Source organism: Camellia sinensis, chromosome 9 (genome assembly GCF_055761805.1).
Source record: "Camellia sinensis isolate YWXY chromosome 9, ASM5576180v1, whole genome shotgun sequence".
NCBI classification, from domain to species: domain Eukaryota; kingdom Viridiplantae; phylum Streptophyta; class Magnoliopsida; order Ericales; family Theaceae; genus Camellia; species Camellia sinensis.
This window is the reverse complement of record NC_138969.1, coordinates 168,534,981-168,549,918: the sequence shown is the minus strand read 5'-3', so window position 1 is coordinate 168,549,918 and position 14,938 is coordinate 168,534,981. Positions and strand designations below refer to the sequence as shown.

The 14,938-nt window shown below is 33.5% G+C and overlaps 1 long non-coding RNA gene across 1 annotated transcript; it reads right to left on the bottom strand.

Annotated features, from left to right (window-relative positions):
• Positions 1–10,939: 10,939 nt before the first annotated feature.
• Positions 10,940–14,570, bottom strand: LOC145798839 (uncharacterized). Its single transcript, XR_014340565.1, has 4 exons — positions 13,025–14,570; positions 12,817–12,913; positions 12,363–12,601; positions 10,940–12,118 (listed from the first exon to the last, which is right to left on the bottom strand). It is a non-coding gene; the product is annotated as an uncharacterized LOC145798839 (long non-coding RNA).
• Between the last annotated feature and the right edge of the window lie 368 nt (positions 14,571–14,938).

Below are 14,938 nucleotides of genomic sequence, written 5' to 3'. Positions count from 1 at the left end.
TATTATTTAATCGAAGGTCTCAAAGAATCTTACGCCGCTATTGCTGAGAAGAGAGAACTGTCTATGCTTTGTTATCTTTGCATTTAGAATTTGACGCTGTTGCTGCAGTGGTAACAGCAACAACAAATTTGATTGTAAACAATATTATATACTCGAAGAAAATAATGTACTTTTAGGCCATTGATACATACAATATTTCTAGTGTTCTGTTAAAAGTTAGTTATGGGCCATTGATTGAATAGTGTGCCATATGTTTATCATGCAGCTAACTTCTACCTTACCATGTTTATTTGCAGGACTAGATAGGATTCTGATTAGACTAGGGGAATATGTGTGTTTACAGTTTTGATTTTGTCCCCTAATTCTTCTCAATCTTCTGTTTGTTTGGCCTGAGTTATAGTTTCAGTCCAGACTATTAAGCCCTTATATAAAGAACTATTGAATCTTACCTCCTTTGAGACAGATTGTCCCCCCAAATTATCTTAGCCATTCAAGCAATGGCATTAGGCCCATTTAGAAGAAATCCCCCGTAATTTTCAAGACTAAAAATTAAAAAATATATATAATGTTATAATGATCATATTTTTTTATTTTGCCATTCTTTTAAATTCATAAACATCATAAAAAGTACAATTATGACATTGATATTCTTTAAAAAATGTACTATCAAAAGGTAATTTTGAAAAATCAAAATTTTTAAAGTACAATAATTGCACTACAAAAAAAAGTTGGATTCTCCAAAATAGACCATTATTTTGGGACAGAGGGAGCATATACTTTCTCTCTCTTTTATTTTTCTGTATAATTTTTTTTTTATTTTTTTATTTTTTTATTTTTTTATTTTTTTATTTTTTTACATTTGAAAATTTTGAAAATCCTTAAATCTATCCGGGCGTTGGACCACACACAATCGTGCGATTTTGTGTTTGGTGAAATTATGTTAAGACACTCACCATCATTGCCTAACAAAATTTGAGTAACAGGTATACATAATCATTCCCAGTTTATCGAATGTTTTCAAAGAGACAACATTTAGGTTGTGCTTAAAGTATGAATTTGAATAGAAATTTAAAAAGAAAAAGAAAAAAATAAATGAAATGTGAATAAAATATAATTATATTTTATACACTTTTTTCGTTTCTCTTCTAAAATTTCTACCTAAATTGATACTCCAAACACGCCTTTACAAAATCTCATCCAACAATATCATAGATGATGATTTCTAGTTAGGGAAATTTGGCTATAAACCCTCTTTACCTTCCTTTCTTTGTTAAAAGGATTAAGAAAAAAATTATACTTTCTAAACCCCCTCATAATTATAAAGTCTTGCATAAAAGACAAAATTTATTATTTAAATATTTTATTAGACTATTATACCCTCAACTAATTTTTTCCACCTTTTCCACCCACTCTCTCCCCACCTTCTGTCTCTCTCCTCCCTCTCTCCCTTCTCTAACTCCTTTAAGCTTCAAATCTGAAAGCTTAGTTACCGCCTTCGGAACTCGTGCGTAGACCTCGCCAACGCTGCCGATGTCCGATCCTCTTCCGCCCCCTCCGGCGAAAACGCCAAGCTCCGCCACGTCTCCACTGATTTGCTCTTCCTATGTATATGTGTATGTATGTATTTATATATATGTGTGTGCATGTATGTATTTATATATGACTCATACATACATGTGTATATGTATATATATCGGTAAGTGAGTGTATGTATGTATATTACGCGATATTTTTTTTAAACACAGATCTAAGTTTTGAATATATGTATATATATATGTATATATATATATATATATATATTTGTGTATGAGTGTTATTGAACACGTGTATTCTTTGAAATCAAAATATAGAGAGATATTTGAATGTGTTCTTTGAAATGGCCACCTCAATCAGATTATGATTATGTTGATATTTAGATGTTTTTGTTTAGTTTTTGATCTGTGTGTTTTGTGGTTATATATCCTTGTAATATAGATTTGTGTTTTTACTAGTTTTTTGAATTGATTTGTTCATACTCAGCTTATTCAATGGATGATGGATCTATTAAAATGGATGATATATTCAATTTCTCTCTCTTTCTCTCTCTCCGATAAGAATCTCTCTAATAAGAATTTCACACAAAAATTTTATTAATCAGAGTAGAGTTTACTCTGAATCAGAGTAAAATTTTACTCTACTTAAAAAATGTTAATTTGCTTAAAAATATAAAATTTTACTTTAAATCATAGTAAACTTTACTCTGAAATTTTACTTTGGTTAAAAAACATGTTAATTTGTTGTTCAAAATTGTGAAATTAAATAAATAGATTTATGAAGAAAACAAATTATATACCAAGAACATATGCTGATAATTACAACTAAATTTCAACAGAAATACACAAAAAAACAATAAAGGGTAAAGAAACAAAACCGAAGCCTGCACGGAAGCAGTTTCCTTAAAACAGATTTCGCCGCCTCACGGGTCGAGTGCTTGAGGAAACCCGGCATCTGTCTCCCAGGATACGACGGTCAAAACCAGCTACGGCAGAAGCACTATCTGTCTAGCTTAGCGAACAAAACAATGGCAGCACTCTCTCACAATAGGAACTATCAAGCAAACTGACTTGTAAAATGGAAGCAAAAATTTCTATATTGAAACTTGACAGGAGGGTCTCAATTTATACATGTATAGGGAAGAGAGGAAAAGCCTCCAGCCTTTAAGGCTAGTCATTAAAACACCAAGCATCCATAGCCCCTTTCCACAAAATGAAATGTATGGATGCCCAAAAGATTCACACCCTTTAGCCAAGAAATAAGACTTAAATACTCTTTAAAATCCTATTCATGAATCTAACATCACGAAGCAATTTCTTGGCAATTTCTTATTCAAAACCCAATGGTTTTTGGCTCACTTGGACCCAACACAAAAAATGGTTAGGACCCACTTTAATATTTAATTAAAGTCCCCAAAAATCATTTTTTCCAACAATCCCCCACATGAATAAAAATTGACCGAATGACTTAACAAATGGACATCGTTGAACAATAAAGACTCTGAGAGAGAGTACAATGGACTAACCCCAACATCAGAGAAGGTAGCTTTTGGCTTTGAACCTCTCCCAGTGAAAACCTATTGAGTTTACTAGCAGATCAGTGAATAAGACATCTTGAACTGCTCTACCGTTTATGTAAACTGAGACAATAGATCTCACACGGGAATTACTCCTACCACCATTATGTTCTCACTGGTGTGCCCTGTGTGGACCTGGACACTAGCCTGGTTCAGCGAGTGGTTTCAAAGAATCTTGACCTGCCCAATTCCTCTAGAAGCGGCCCCACTTCAAACTCACATAGGTGACTCTACTAAAGTATCCTGCAATACTTAGCTCAACAGCTTAACACATAAGAGTCATTGAAAGCTCAGCTTATCCTCTATACTTGCAGGTATCACTAATAGAAGGAATGGCTGGAGGTTTAACCTCCTCAGTGACATACCACCGTTACACGCAATTAGGTTGTCCCATTGAACCTAGATCTTGGGATCTCCAGTCAACTAGGTTGGGTTTCCATTCCGGTAACTTCCAAAGGCCTTAACCCCATTCCTTTTGACGACGTTTCGACTAACACTCGACTTAACCCTTTGGTTAGCTGATCCGCAATGTTATCCTTAGACTTTACATAGTCTAAAGAGACAACTCCATTCGAGAGTAGTTGTCGTATGGAATTATGTTTACGACGGATATGTCTAGACTTTTCATTATACATATTACTCTGTGCCCTACCAATTGCAGATTGACAATCACAATGAATACAAATAGCTGGCACAGGTTTAGACCAACATGGAATATCTTCAATGAAATCGCGAAGCCATTCTGCTTCTTCTGTTGCTTTATCCAAAGCAATAAACTCTTATTCCATCGTTGATTTAGATATACACGTTTGCTTGGAAGATTTCCAAGACACGGCTGCCCCACCAAGAGTGAACACATATCCACTAGTGGACTTTGAGTCCTTTATATCTGATATCCAATTCGCGTCACTATATCCTTCAAGCACCGCTGGATATCGAGTATAATGCAGTCCATAATCCCGAGTGTAGCGTAAATACCTTAACACCCGCACAATGCCCTTCTAATGAGAAGCATCAGGATTACTTGTGCATCTACTAAGCCTGCTAACCGAGTAAGCTATATCTGGCCTAGTACAACTCATCAAATACATTAAACTTCCAATTACCCGAGAATATTCTAACTGAGAGACACTCTCTTTATTATTCTTGGTAAAGTGTAGACTTAAGTCTACAGGTGTCGATGACACACTCGTATCTGATCCACTAAACTTCTCAAGTATCTTATCAACATAATAAGACTGAGAAAGTACAATTCCGCCAGAGATTCTGGTAATCTTAATTCCCAGAATAACATCTGCAATGCCCATATCCTTCATGTCAAATTTAGAGTTTAACAACTTCTTGGTAGTTTTGATCATTTCATCATTACTACCTATAATGAGCATATCATTAACATATAGACACAAAATGACATAACCTCTGTCAGTGTCTTTGACATAAATACACTTGTCACATTCGTTGATTCGAAACCCATTTGACAACATTACATTGTCAAACTTCTCATGCCATTGTTTAGGCACTTGCTTCAAACCATACAAAGATTTGACAAGTTTACAGACTTTCTTGCTTTGTCCTGGAGCTGAAAACCCTTCAGGTTGCTCCATGTAGATTTCTTCATTCAAATCCCCATTTAAAAAAGCTGTCTTTACATCCATCTGGTGTATCTCAAGATTGCGTAAAGCTGCTATCGCAATCACTATGCGAATGGATGTTATCCTAGTTATAGGTGAGTACGTATCAAAGTAATCCAGGCCTTCTCGTTGCCTGTACCCTTTGATAACGAGCCTCGCCTTATACTTGTCAATAGACCCATCGGCCTTCATCTTTCGTTCAAAAATCCATTTGCAGCCTAAAGGCTTACAACCTGGAGGTAAATCTACCAACTCCCAGGTGTGGTTCTGTAAGATGGAGTCAATCTCACTTTTGATCGCTTCTTTCCATAAAGGACTCTCAAGAGAAGTCACAGCTTCGTGAAAAGTTTGAGGTTCGTTCTCAACCATATAAGTCAAGAAGTCTGGACCAAAAGATTTGGATGTCCTAGCCCTTTTACTCCGTCTGGGCTCATCTAAAACCTCAATTTGATCATCACCTGGATCATCAACATGATCATCCTCACTAGCAAGCTCATCAAATTGCTCTAAAGACCTTGGAACCCCTGCATGAGTTCGGCAAGGAAAAATGTCTTCAAAGAAACATGCATTCCTTGACTCCATGATGGTATTCCTGTGTATGTCTGGAATTTCAGACTTATGAACAAGAAACCGATATGCACTACTATTATGTGCATAACCAATGAATATACAATCCATAGATTTCGGGCCTATCCTAACCCGTTAGGGAGTAGGAATCGCCACTATTACAAGACACCCCCACATTCGTAAGAATTTATAAGAAGGCTTAACGCCTTTCCATAACTCATACGGGATCTTGTCCACTTCGCTTCAACACAAGTTTCACACTTGTGTTTTGTCAGAACAACCTTGTCGGACTCAAAAAACCATGCAAAAAACATGTTTACTGAGAAGAGACCTTGAGACAAGATTCTAACGAATGTCCGGAACATACAGGACTTCATTCAAGGTTAGCTCTTATCCTGAGGTTAACATCAGGGCCACCTTTCCCTCAACAAATAAGGTAGTAGAGTTTCCCATAAACAACTTCTCACCGTTTGTAACCGGTTTAAAAGTTGTAAACAGCTCCTTCTCGGAGCAGATATGGCGTGTAGCCCTAGTAAAACTAAAAACCTCGCTACCACAGTTGTAGCACTTCCTAAAGAACCGAGAACCAGGTTCCCGCGGCTTGTATGCCAGCTTCTTTGCAACACCACCCCTTGACCCCAGCTAAGAGCCCTTGTTCAAGGGGGGGGCTTCTTCCTCATCTCAGAAAATTTGCCATGCTCAATGACATTGGCTTTCACTGAGGAGGTACTCCCTCATTTCTTTGTATTATCCTCCTCATTACAGAGTCGGGTAATCAGGTCTTCTTTGTAGAATTTATACAAAGTTTTAAACAAATCCTTGTGTCACAATGATTATGAAACTCTCAAAATCATATCACAGTAAATACATTCCTAGAATGTCATCAACCGAATTAGGCACCTAAATATATTTGGTTCAACCTATCACTCTGAAGCCAATAGTCTTACTATTAGGAAACACAAATCCAGTGTTCAATAGTCTACGATTCAGAACTTCATAACATGGCCAGTAGTCTTATCACTAGGAATCACTAATTTCTCAGCATGTGGTCAGTAGACTTTCCACTAGTAGGAATCACAATGTCTTAACCTGTGATCAGTAGTCACTTTACTACTAGGAATCACAACGTCCTGACATAGGGTCAATAGACTCTTTCATTACTAGGAATCATCATGTCTTGACATATGACCAGTAGTCTCTCCACTACTAGGAATCATGATGTTTTGACATGTGATCAGTAATCTGTTTACTACTAGGAACCACAATCTCATAACTGTGTAGCCAGTGGTCTAACACCTCCTAGGAACCACCAGTTTTCTATTTCTGTGATCAGTGATCTTGTACTCACCAGGAACCACCAATTTAAGAATATATTTGGAATTTAAAAATCAAAAAAAAAAAAAATATTCACCCACTATAACAGGTTGTCTCATCTTTGCTTTCAAGCAAAGTCACATAGCAATCATAAGGATACCAAACTAATTGCCTCTGATCAAATCAGAGAAATTTTTAATGCAATCTTATGATTTCCTTTAATCATACTTGATCTCTCAAGATCTTTCTTTAAGAATCTCGCGAGGCTAAGGTTGTCAGGTGGAACAACATTTCTGTTTGTCACCTTTTGAAGCCATTTCTAAAACATCACAACAGAATTTCACTTCTGTGATTCCAGAAAATAAACTTAACCCTTAGAAAATCCCTTAGATGGAAATTTAATTCAAAACTAGTCTCACCATTTAACCTAGAATCGAACATGGTCAGGAATGTTCCCAGGAAGACTGGAGGGGTCACATCGGTCCTACTTAAAACCCAGTTAACCTTTTGACAAAACATTCAAGAGCTTGTTGACTCCTAATCCATAGGAAACAATTTAAAAATTAAGATTTTCAGAAGATAAACCAGGTTATAACAAACCGATTCCCAAGCAAATAAAATTTGCTACCAGAATTACACCACTCATAAAAGTTAACCGGTACTCCCGGAACTAAGCCCATTATTTCTGAATAAAATCAAAAATATTTTAGCTAATGCTAAAATTTGGTTTCCTTTCTCAAAACCAAAACACTTTGGACATAATCAGATTATAACTAAAGACTTTCTCCAAATTTGATTTTCCAACACTTTGGGAATAAAATGATTAAACCCAAAGACTTTCTCAAACTCCAAAGGTTTGAAACCAAATCCATCTTAGTTGTCATTTCTGAACAAATAAGAACTACTCTTTAGCCAAAGCTAAAACTTTGGTTTCTATCACAGAAAACCAAACCAAGTTCCAAACTTACAAACAATTTAAAAAATTGCTATAACAATTACACGCATATAAAATGCTTCAAACAAAACAAGCAAATAAAACTTGCTACCACAAATTGATAAACAAACCAACTACATCTCAAGCAAAAAACATGCTTCAAACATTTAAATAAAATAGCCACTCCATAAGGATTCTATTTAGTCCAAAAGCCTTTCCACGCTTAGGTATTCCTATTCAACACAAAAGTTAGTAGTCCAAACATTTTTGTTTTTACATCCCAAATACTATTCATTTGGTTTTATATTTGTTTTTCGCATTGGTATCCCTACAAAAAAGATAGTAGCAAACCACAACAAAATACAAACAAATAATCTAAAAAATTAAATTATAATAAATAATTGAAACCATCTAGCCAACTATTAATTATATAAGTAACCAACTAATATAAGGTACCAAAACAAAATACAATTTGTAACTTCAAAATTAAATTACAACTTTAAAATAAAGTTCAATACTCATAAGTCATGAATGAAATTAATTCATAATAAACATTTAAACGAATAACTCCAAATAGATAAGTCAAATTCAAAGTTAATGCACCCAATTAAATAATTCAGATTAATGCACCTAATTAAATAATTCAGATTAATGCACCTAATTAAATAATTCAAATTAATGCACCCAAATAAATAATTCAGATTAATGCACCCAATTAAATAATTTATATTAATGCACACAATTAGATAATTTAGATTAATCATGTACACAATTCATAAAACTCTATAACTCCAAATACATTAAATTATGTAATCTATCCTAGAAAATAATAAGCATGTAACAAATTGAGACTAGAATAGAATTAGCATGTCAAAATTGCAACATCCATAAATTATATTTTATAACCTTAAAATTCATGCAAATCATGGTAGGGAAATGATGAACCATACGCATAAAACAAGATCATACTAATACAATTAAGTATGCAAATTATAATAGAGCATTCTAATTAAACTAAGCAATTAGAGAGTACCATTGCATAATTTACAGTTATTGAAATAGTGAGCAATTCCGCAACAATTCCTAGTAACATTATACAAAGCTAACCTAATAGTCTATATAAATCTGTTCAATCAATTTCATAGAAAAGATATATAATTCTATTTTAAGCTTGTTGTTCAAAATTATGAAATTAAATAAATAGATTTATGAAGAAAACAAATTATATACCAAGAATATATGCTGATAATTACAACTAAATTTCAACAGAAATACACAAAAAAATAGTAAAGGGTAAAGAAACAAAACTGAAACCTGCACGGAAGCAGTTTCCTTAAAACAGATTTCGCCGCCTCACAGGTCGAGTGTTTGAGGAAACACGGCGTCTGTCTCCCAAGATACAACGGTCAAAACCAGCTACGGCAGAAGCACTATCTGTCTAGCTTAGCGAACAAAACAATGGCAGCACTCTCTCACAATAGAAACTATTAAGCAAACTGACTTGTAAAATGGAAGCAAAAATTTCTATATTGAAACTTGACAAGAGGGTCTCAATTTATACATGTATAGGGGAGAGAGGAAAAGCGTCCAGCCTTTAAGGCTAGTCATTAAAACACCAAGCATCCATGGCCCCTTTTCACAAAATGAAAACTATGGATGCCCAAAGGATTCACACCCTTTAGTCAAGAAAAAAAGATTTAAATACTCTTTAAAATCCTATTCATGAATCTAATATCATGAAGCAATTTCTTGGCAATTTCTTATTCAAAATCCAATGGTTTTTGGCTCACTTGGACCCAACACAAAAAATGGTTAGGACCCACTTTAATATTTAATTAAAGTCACCACACTTTAATATTAAATTAAAGTCCCCAAAAATCATTTTTTCCAACATAATTTTCTCAACAACCAAACTATATTTGGTTTTCTTGTTATGTTTTTGTAATTTTCTCAACAACCAAACACACAAGGTTATTAATACATGACACTTAGTGTGATTCAAAGTGGATACTCTCCTTAAATCATAGTAAAATTGTACTTTCAGAGTAAAATTTTACTCTAAATCAGAGTAAAGTTTACTATGATTCAAAGTAAAATTATACTTTGGTTAAAACCATGTTGATTTGCTTAACAATATAAAATTTTACTTTGAATCATAGTAAATTTTACTCTGGTTCAGAGTAAAATTTTACTTTGGTTAAAAACAAGTTGATTTGCTTAACAATATAAAATTTTATTTTGAATCATAGTAAACTTTATTCTGATTCAGAGTATAAAATTTTATTTTGAATCATAGTAAACTTTACTCTGATTCAGTCTGAATCAGAGTAAAGTTTACTATGATTCAAAGTAAAATTTTACTCTAAAATACACTGTAAAGATGGCTTAATAAGAGAGCTAATAGATATGAGGGTAATATAGTAAAAGAAACAAATTTTAAAAATATTAGGATGTTTTGAAAGTACCTATATAATTTTTGTCCTTTTGAAAGATAAATTAGACAGTAAGGGGTCTATCACCAAATCCCCCATCTAATTATGCAGATAAAGTTCATTAGAGGATTAGATACCATGTTAGAACTTGGAATATAATGCCAGTTCTTGTTTGATGATGAAAAAGGAGATGCATCAATCCAAAACAAATATAAATTTGTACGAAATATATGACGGCAATCATATTAATGATAAGGTTTATTGAATTCAAATTGAAACCCAACTTAAAATTTTGTACTTAAAATTAAATGTGTTATGTAACAACAATTGTATTCGACAATGATAAGGTTTATTGAATTCAAAATGAAACCCAACTCAAAATTCTGTATTTAAAATTAAGTATGTTATGTCAATAAGGTGATGATAATAGTTGATAATTTAATTCAGCACTTAAAACTAAATATATTAAATGAAAACTAATTAAACTTATTTGATAATCATAATTGTATCATTTAAAAATTTAAATAATTCTTACAATATAAGTTAAAAGTTAAGAAATTTTTAATTGATTGTAAACTTACTTAATGTTAGTTGAATTTATAAATATTTTTGCATACACTGCAGGAAAAACTATTTTTACCGGCGTTTCAAAAACGCCTCTATAAGTGGAAAAAGCGCCACCAAAAGACTATACCGGCATTTTTATATTACGTCGATGATATGGCCGTCGCTATAGGTATCAGGCGTTTAATAAACGTCACTGAATTTTTAGTGACGTTTTCATAAACGCCGGTATACTATTAAATCTGCTTAAATAAATTTCTCCCATGACTGATGACGTCACAGGATACAGTGGCATTTTGAACAAAAATGCCACCTTTTTACCTTATTTCATAATTTAATTAATATAAAATATGCTCATTCCATTCACAAAACACATCCTAACAAAAAATAAAAATAAATGTGGATAAAACCATCAAATTCAATATCAAAGAACAATTAAACTGTACATGTTCACAAAAGCATATTTAAGTTATAAGATTCAACCAATCTTAAAAAAAAACAAAAAAAATCTGAAATTCACCAATCAACACACTCAAATATTTAAATGCTCTTACAAAAAATAAAAAAATAAAAAATTTCCAACAAGATTTCAATTTTGGCCCTGTTAAATTCCTTACATCTAGAAACAGATCTTTCCCTCTGCAAAATTATCCTTTTGACCTACATATAAATAACAGTTGTAAATTATAATCTTTTTGAAGAAAATCTAGAACAAAGCAATAAATACCATCAAAATCATAAAGAGATAAAAACTAATACATAAATCCCCTTCATAATAAGAACATGTATAGTAAGATCTTTAAGGTCAGCTTCATCAATGAACGTATAGATAATCAAACACTAAAAAATTACCATGAACTTTCTTTATTACCCATACTTCTTTCCATTACATGGTAATATATACTCAAAAAACATAATCGTCGTACAACAAATTTCAAGAAAACTTTGATTATACCAATTACAAGCATCAGATTGCCTTACCAAATTAAAGTTTCCATAGCTTTGCTTGGCTGAGGGCAAAGCTTGAGGTTCAAGTAAAATGACAGATTCCAAAAAAATTATGTGATGACATGTTGGAAAAGCATAAAGACCACAAAAACACTAAACCCTCTCAATCATTAGTAATAGACTTCCCTAATCAAGGTTTTTTTTTTCTCTACATGATAAGATATCCACTTAAAATAAGATTCAAACCAAAAGTTTCACTGTTTCAATATAAATTGACCCATTCTCAAATAATAGATGAAAATGATGCTCGACACCCAAACCTCGAGACAGTTCAAATTTTAGAATATATTTCAAAAGCCATAGGGCTATAGGGGATGTCAATGATATCATCAGAAACATCAAACCAAATATTTTTGTCTACCTCTTTGAGTGGTTATTGTTCAAGAAAATGATAAACTATGCAAGGCTCTAATTTGAAAGGAAAAGAAAACAAAATGAAGATCAGTTACCTTAATAACTTTTCTGATGCAATCCTGGCAGCAACAATAGTGCTACAGTCAGGTACCCACTTTACAACATGGTTTGGATCAGAACGCATTGGAGAATGAATCTTAACAAGCTGGAAAAAAAAAAAAAAAAAAAAAGAGGTGGGGAAACAAAAGTAAAATATGAGAAACTACTGTAGGAACCAAATAATTGTAAGGAATACAATTCTATGCGTACCACAACGGACTCGTGAGGTGGTGAAACAGGAGTCCATAACATGTGCTCCAAAACCCATTAGAAACGATTGAACAGTGTAGGAAAAATTGAATCTTGAAATCCGCCATTACACGATTCCATAAAATTTGTAACTAATGTACCTAAAGATACAGCAGGAATAAATGATTGAGCACCAGCAGTTCAATTGAGAGAACACACAGAGAGGCTCGGCTGATGCAACTCTAGAATTATGTGAAAGCATATTTGATATCAATTTCACCGTTTGATGGGTTGAAGGACGCCTCAATTTCCGCTGAAATGTTACCTCTACTTGATCCATGGATTCCAACTGTGACTGGCTTGGCCAACAGCTTAATTCCTTACTTCCAGTATCTTTTATCTGAACAAACATGTAAGATAAGAAAAAGCCCGAGAAAGTTTTATGCATTATTTCAAAAGTGTGTTGTAAACGAGGAAGTTCCAATTTCCCGCTTTTTGTTAACTAGGTGAGTTCAATAGTTTTAAAGCATAAAGATGGTATGATTATGTGCGACAAACAACAAAAATAGATATCAATTTCCCAGTATTTCATTCTAGCACAAAACTCAAGCATACCGGGTCCTGTTGAAAGCACAATGGAGTTATCAATGTCCATCACCCAATCAATCCAGAGCACAAAACCATGGCATATCCCAGGCTCCGTAAATTCAACCTAGACAAATTTCTTTGTAAGTATACATTTGATACCTGGTTCAGATATTGCAGATCCTGGTGCAGGACCAGTTTTACACAAGCACATTCAAAAGCAGGGATAATTCAATACCTGGGCTTTCCCAAAACAAGGACTAATGGGTTTTGAGAAATCAAACTCCATGACTGTAGATATCTCACTGAGCCCCTGAAATGATTTGAACTCAAATTGCATTTAATATCAAAATGTAATATCATTATATTCTCAAATAAAAAGTACTTTCCATTACACAAATTGATTACCTTATTCTCCCCACACTACCAAACAAAAAAGGGAAAACAAGGGCTCTCTTGGGATGCGGGTAAATCACCACATGCCCCTAAGGTGGCATTTACTACAGAACATGGTTATATAAGTCCTTACACATGTGCAAGTGCATCTACCCCTCTATCTGATGCTCAGAGAATGCCTTTAAGATCATTTACGGTACGACTATGTCGAATTGAAAGGACAATCTCCGAGTAATATTCAACTTAAGTTTACATAGATATGCTCTAATTATACTTCAGAAAACTTTCAAGTTAAAAAATGTGTCTATACATGCAGCCATGGCAAATAATAAGTGCCATAAAATTCAGTACTTAGCACCCTACTATAAAAATGAAAAAATATGTATGATGTTTTACATTTTCTTATAAACAATAAGTTATGGCCCATGCATTCATCAGTTTTTTGCACCTGCCAATGCTTCTTCATTAACATCAAAAGTATCCTCATAAAAATTCCACCCCTCATACTTCAAATCCAAATCTACCTAATTTAAGTAGGCATGGAACATATTCAAAACCTTTGGTAAAGAAGATCTTAAGCATCACTGATGAAGAAATGGTCAGAATAACATCTCAATAAGTTTGCCTACGAAAATTTTGAATTAAGAATAAGAGTTGAGTAAACTTCCATCACCTTATAGTAGGACTTTAATTCATTTTCAGGCATTAACACATCCAGAATAATCAGGGCGAGTGATGTTCTTACAAAATTAAGCATTTCAATCTGAGATAAAACTGAATGCAATATTTCCTAATTCGGACACACTATTTGATGCTCAAATTAAGACATATCGTACAAATACAAATTAAAGTAGTATTATTTACCAAAACCGCAAGTTTTGCCATGGAAGCATGCTATCATTTCCATAATAAAACGGTTCACCAACCAAGAGCTCAACCTGCAGATAGAAATTGAAATACCCAGTGTTTACATTCAATTTCATAGTTGATCTGCAGCAGCTTATAGTAATAAAAGTCACTCACAATTCTTTTCCCAACTTTACCCAATAAATAAAGTCACAATTATTGAACTAATCAAACCACAAAGAGAAACAATAATATCTAATCATGAATCTCATGATTCTTATAATATTCTCACTCAGCCAGAAAACAAACAAGAAAAGCCAAAAAGATGAGGATCAGATGCGCCTGGCAAGTTGAAGCCTCAAACAGCAAGATGCTGGAAACACACAAATCAACCACATAAACTCATGCAAAATCAACCAAAGCCCAATCATGGAATTAATAACCAAATTCAAAAAATATATATATATACTTTAATAGAAATCAAGAGAAAGCTATGCAATCAAGTGCATAAAAGGAAAACAGTGCAAAATCATACCATCCCAACAGTAGATGCTGATGCTTGAAGCTGCCCATTTCTCTCCTCTAAGCTCTCCTGTAATCTATACATCTCCTCCTCCATCTTCTTAGCTTCGGCCTCTGCCTAGGGAAAAAATAAAAAATAAAAAACCCAAAAATACACAAAATTAGAGAAGATCCCACAAAGAACATCACTTTACAGAGAAGAACAAAAAGGTGAAATGAAATGATTTTATTTCCAAAGTACACACAGATGCAAACAAATTTACATGGAAACATATAAACAAATATACAAATTCACATGCATGTCTTGTTAGGGTTTGAAGAGCCAATGACTACTCCTGTGAAGCGAGACGGCTTCGGACCTCCTTGAGCTCCACCGTCAGTGACACCA